General features: G+C 46.9%; 1 non-coding gene across 1 annotated transcript; it reads left to right on the top strand.

Annotated features, from left to right (window-relative positions):
* Positions 1-263: 263 nt before the first annotated feature.
* trnan-guu (transfer RNA asparagine (anticodon GUU)) lies at positions 264-337 on the top strand. The gene has a single exon. It is a non-coding gene; the product is annotated as a tRNA-Asn (tRNA).
* Positions 338-6,308: the final 5,971 nt, after the last annotated feature.

The raw sequence follows: 6,308 nt of genomic DNA, 5'->3' as shown, positions 1-6,308 counted from the left end.
GAGAAACCCAGACACCATGTTAATATCTCACCGTCACCATTGGTCGATGAACCGATCTAATGGCTCAAAGCGGGTTTTCACATCAGTTAGTTTAACGGATTTTCTTTCAGCGACTATTTCCATGTTCCGACAATAAATGTTACATTTCTTCAATTTGCACAAGTAAACAGAGTTTGGACAGTTACTATCTTGCTCTCTGTGACCTGAGGTTTAATCTCGGTAATCTCCGGCTTTAGTATATGTTGTAAATATTGTTTGAACAGGTCTCTGTGGCGCAATCGGTTAGCGCGTTCGGCTGTTAACCGAAAGGTTGGTGGTTCGAGCCCACCCAGGGACGGCGTTTTAACATTTCCAGGTTTTCAAAATGTACATTTTGGCTGCAAGATCATGGGATAAACTGTAGCACTGGGTGCAATGTCGGTGAGTATGAGATCATCCACCGGGATACGAAAAAACCGTTTCGTAACATTTTCTTAATGGTGACAGACTAATAGCAACATGAGGAGGCCATTCAGCCCCTCAGCCCTGTTCCTTCATTCAATTAGATCCTGGATAATCTGTATCTCAGCTGCATTGGCCCGCCTTTGTTCCATATCCAGCTTCACTAGTTTGGAATGGTCTCATTTTTAGGTGCGCCTGGTGCCGCTCCTGGCCTGCTCTTCCACACATCTCAATGAACCAGGTTTGGTACCCTGGTTTGAAGGTAATGGTAGAGTGAGGGATCTGCTGGGCTAGGAGGCTACAGATTGTGGTTGAATACAATTCTGTTGCTGCTGACGGTCCAGAATTGTACAGAGAAAATACACGTGTTTTATGAGATATTTTATTTTATTAATATTTAATCACAAAATTATTTCAACTTTTTCATATTGATTCAATTTTAATGGGGAATATTTTACAAAATGTTTCCGCCCGGTTTCTCACGGGACCTTTCGTGTGTTAGGTGAATGTGATAACCACTACACTACGGAAACTCTGCTCCATGAGCTGTCGTTAGAACATCACAGAAGAGAACCGCAGTCTACAAATGCAGGTAATAGAATCATAGAGTCACAGAGTCACACGGCACAGAAGGAGGGCATTCGGCCCATCGAGTCTGTGCTGGCTCTCTGTAGAGCAATCCAATCAGCCCCATTCCCCCGCTCTATCCCAGTATCCCTGCAAGTTTATTTCCCTCAAGTGCCTATCCAGCCTTCCCTTGAAAACTGAGTGTCTCCGCTTCCATTACTTCCGTCGGCAGTCAATTCCAGGTCCTCACCACTTGCTGCGTAAAAAAGTTTTCCCTCATATCCCCCCTATATCTCTTGCCCAAAATCTTAAATCTGTGTCCCCTATTCATTTTTTCTGTTAACTATTCCAAGGAGCATCCCAAAGGTTTTAAATTGGGGTTGTTAAAAAGCATCCTTTCCATCGGGGAATAGGAAGCCCGGTCTCTCTCGTGACAGGCAAAGATACTCACAACTCTACTAAGGAGAACTAACAAATACAAAATCTGTCAGAGCAACAGTCGAGCTGTGAACAGAGTGAGAAAGAGACAGAAGAGACGGACATAGAGAGAGAAAGAGACAAAGAGAGAGACAGAGACAAAGAGAGACAGACGGACACGCAGAGCGAGATCCTCAGTTTGACGTCTCACAGAGTAGGCCCAGGGATGAGGGACTTCGGGTATATGGAGAGACTGGAGAAGCTGGGATTCTTTTCCTCAGACGGTTAAGAGGAAATTTAATGAAGGTATTCAAAATAAGGAGAATCCAGTGGCAGGAGGGTCGGTAACCAGAGGACACTAATTGAAGATAACCGGCAAAAGAACCAGAGGGGAGATGAGGAGAATTTTTTTACGCTGCGAGTTATTGTGATTGGGAATGTGCTGCCTGAAAGGGCAGTGGAAGCAGATTCAATAGTAACTTTCAAAAGAGAATTGGTTTACTATTGAAAAGGAGAAATTTCCAGGGCTGTGGGGAAAAAGCAGGGGATTGGGATTAATTGGAGAGCTCTTTCAATGTGCCAGCGCTGACTTGATTGGCCGAATGACCTCCTTCTGTGCCGTAACTATCTATAATTCCATGGTCTATGAGTCTCTCCGCCCCGGGGTCGAAGGTGCCATGGATGTTCATCCAAATAATTCCCCATTAAGATTCGGTGTGGATTTGTTTCCTTATAAAGTTTGTATTTTAAATTTCATGAAAAACCGTAAGCTGCTGAAAATATTCTGATGACCCGGACGGGGACCGAACCCGCGACCTTGGCGTTATTAGCACCACACTCTCAGCAATTGAGGTAACCGGCAACAAAGTGCCCTTCGGATCGGTTCGAGCCCAGGCTGGGTGATTGTATTTCAGGCTCACACTGGGTGACAGAGTTACTGCACAAACAATCAACACACCACATCGCTTAAACATTGTTAACTTTTCGTACATAAAACTGGGCAGAGTGTAAATCGAAAGTAACAGAAAAAGAGCTCTTTAATCTATTTAACTTAATTCTGAAAGTTATTATCACACCACCGCTGAACAGTCCCTCCCTCAAACACTGTCCCGATATAAAACTAGCCGGCGTGACCCTGAGCCGCTGTCACCACAACCGGACTCGAACCCGCAACCGGCGGCTGAAGCCGGATCCAGAGGGTCAGATGTGGTTTACATATAAGAACATAAGAAATAGGAGCAGGAGTAGTCCATTTGGCCCTTCAAACCTGTTCCGCCATTCAATAAGATCATGGCTGATCTTCTATCTCATCTCCACTTTCCTGCACTATCCCCATATCATAAGAACATAATTGATTCCTTTAATATTCAAAAATCTATCGATCTCTGTCTTGAATATAGTCAACGACTGAGCTTCCACAGCCCCCTGGGGTAGAGAATTCCAAAGATTCACCACCCTCTGAGTGGAGAAATGTCTCCTCATCTCAGTCCTATATGGCCAACCCCTTACTCTGAGACTGTTACCCCTGGTTCTAGACTCCCCCAGCCACGGGAATCATCCTCACTGCATCCAACCAGTCAAGCCCTGTAAGAATTTTGTATGTTTCAATGAGATCACCTCTCATTCTTATAAATTCTAGAGGATATATGTTTATGCACTGTATGGATAGATCTGTATTTTTGTGCACAACCATGAATGTTTTTCGATGCTTTGGCAACATAAGATGTACCTTGTCATGCCAATAAATTGATTTGAATTGAATTGAATATAGGCCTAATCTACTCAATCTCTCCTCATAGGACAATAAACCCAGCCCAGGAACCAGTCTGGTGAACCTTCGTTGCACTCCCTCTATGGCAAGTATATCCTTCTTGAGGTAAGGAGATCAAAACTGTGCACAATACTTCAGGTATGGTCTCACCAGGGTCCTATATAATTGCAGTAAGAAGTCTTTACTCTTATACTCAAATCCTCTTGTAATAAAGGCCAACATACCATTTGCTTTCCTAATTGCTTGCTTAACTTTCCATGATTCGTTTACAAGGACACCCAGGTCCCTCTGAACAACAACATTTCCCAATCTCTCACCATTTCAAAAATACTCTGCTTTTCTGTTTTTCCTACCAAAGTGCATAACTTCACATTTCTCTAGATTATATTCATTTGCCATGTTCTTGCCCACGCACTTAGCCTGTTTTTATCCCCCTGAAGCCTACTTGCATCCTCCTAACAACTTTGTATCATCAGCTTACATACAACTTACATTCTCATCCAGCTTTGTATACAACATTTGGTCCCCTCATCCTATTGGTCTGGGAGGCGCGAGTTCAAGATCGGAAAATCTCTCCTGATTCTCGCCCCTTATGGTGAAGGAGAAACAAATTAAACAAAATTGGCGAGACCCTGGATCGAACCAGGGACCTGTAGATCTTCATTCGAACGCTCTCGAATTGAATTGTAGCCGGGCAGCAATGGCGGACTGCAACTCCCACAATGCCGAGCGACAGCGAAAGGGCCCTATCTCTGTGACACAGGCCGCACTGCACTCTGGTGGCTGAGCTCGCACATGCGCACCTGAGGCACCCGATGTGCCGCCGCTTTCTCTCTGCGGCGCGGGACAAACTTTCAGTTTCTCCGTTAACAGTGAGCGGTGATTTTGCTGGAAATTGACGACACGTTCCCTTTTCATCGCGCGGTTTTATGGCCTTCAACAGCGCGCATGCGCAGTGAGCTGGGTCACAGCAAGATGGCCACCGGGCGGCGAGTGACGCCTCAATGCTGGCTGACGTTTGAAGGCCGCTGATTGGCGGGTCGCTCCGGGGCCGAGGGTCAGGGGTGAGGGGGCGGCTCCAGTCTCCGGCCAGAGAGCGAGCGGGCGCTGAGATTTGAGAGAGGGTGTCCCCGGATAGCGGGAGCCCGGGGCAACCTGCGTTTCACCAGCGCCTTTCACAGCCTCAGCCCGGCCCAGAGCCTCACACACAATGGGGGGTTTGTGAAGGGAGCTCACTCCAGGAAATGCGGCAGGCACTGTGGGCACAGCAAGATCCCAGACACAGCACTGTGGGCACAGCAAAATCCCACACACAGCACTGTGGGCACAGCAAGATCCCACACACAGCACTGTGGGCACAGCAAGATCCCACACACAGCACTGTGGGCACAGCAAGATCCCACACACAGCACTGTGGCCAATGGCCAAATAATCCACTTTAGTGATGTTGATCAAGGGAGAAATATTGGCCCCGGACCCCGGGGAGAACTCGGCCACTCTTCTTCGAAATGGTGCCGGGGGATTTTTTACGTCCACCTGAGAGGCCAGACAGGGCCTCGGGTTAATGTCCCACCCAAAAGACGGCAGCTGCGACAGTGCGGCACTCCCTCAGCACCACACTGCAATTTCAGCCTGGATTTTGTGCTGAACTCTCTGGAGGGGGGCTTGAACACACAACCTTTATGATTCTAGAAGCGAGAGAGTGTTACCAATGAGCCAAGGCCGACACCGAGTACTTCAGAACGGTCCTTAATTGTTCTGTCCCCTAACCCAATGTCTCTTTTTTCCAGAGGAGAAGTCGTGCTGGAACTTCCAGGAATTTTGAGAAGGGATTTTCACCGGTGTTGAAGAAATGTTCTGGAAAATACTTAATTCCGACTGGAAACCGCTTTGGATGATCACATGGCCAGGAGGCACCGAGACAATTCGATGAGACTGTGAAGGACGTAAAGTGAAATCAGGGACATGGCGAACAACGGTGTTCAGGTAATTGGGATCCCCGGGGTAATGGCCACTCTGTTCAGGTAACTGGGGATCCCCAGGGTAATGGCCACTCTGTTCAGGTAACTGGGGATCCCCGGGGTAATGGCCACTCTGTTCAGATAACTGGGGATCCCCGGGGTAATGGCCACTCTGTTCAGATAACTGGGGATCCCCGGGGTAATGGCCACTCTGTTCAGATAACTGGGGATCCCCGGGGTAATGGCCACTCTGTTCAGGTAACTGGGGATCCCCGGGGTAATGGCCACTCTGTTCAGGTAACTGGGGATCCCCGGGGTAATGGCTGCTCTGTTCAGGTAACTGGGGATCCCCGGGGTAATGGCCACTCTGTTCAGGTGGGCAGTTTAAAAGGAAGTGGAACAGTGCGGGGAGAAATTGGCTGAGGATCGGAAACAGAGGCTCAGTGTTAATGGGAGTTGCTCAGATTGGTGAAGGGTTGGAAGTGGTTACCCCAGGGCTCAGTGCTGGGCCCACTTTTCTTCTCCCTATACAGAGACTGTTTGGATTTTCACAATCTGAACATTTGCTGATGGCACAAAAGTAGGAGGTTTGACAAACAGTAATGAGACTGTAAATGTGTTCAGGAAGACATTGTGTAGAAAAGGAAAAATCAACCTGGCACTTAATTATTTTGGACTTAAATTGATATCCTCTGGTTACCGACTCACTAACCAGCGGTGATAACTTTTTATCAGTTACTTGATCAAAACACCCCTCAAAATTTTGAACCCCATTATCTGACCCCCTTTTCAACGTCTCTTCTCGTAAGAAAAGTTTTGTGAAGATTCCTGTCCTTGGGATCATCTCAGTGAATCTCTTCTGCACCTCTCCATGGCCCCGACATTCTCACCAAAAACTGGAGACAATATTCTGACTGTGCACCAACCAATGATTTGTCCAGGTGTAGCATTAACTCTCCATTTATAGTCTGTGCCCTTATTTATAAATCCTCAGATTCCATGTGGAGTTATGTAAAATAGCTTTATCAACTTGCCTCCCACTTTTAAAGATTTGTGTATCTGAATCCCTGAATCTCTCTGCTCCTCCACTCCTTTTACAGTTTTACCGTATAGTGTCTATTTCCTCTCCTTATTCTGCTCACCTCACATCT

Source organism: Somniosus microcephalus, unplaced genomic scaffold, assembly GCF_052327205.1.
Source record: "Somniosus microcephalus isolate GS21.2 unplaced genomic scaffold, FLI_Smic_1.0 unresolved_chr4, whole genome shotgun sequence".
Lineage (NCBI taxonomy): Eukaryota > Metazoa > Chordata > Chondrichthyes > Squaliformes > Somniosidae > Somniosus > Somniosus microcephalus.
This window is presented reverse-complemented; position numbering and strand designations above follow the sequence as displayed.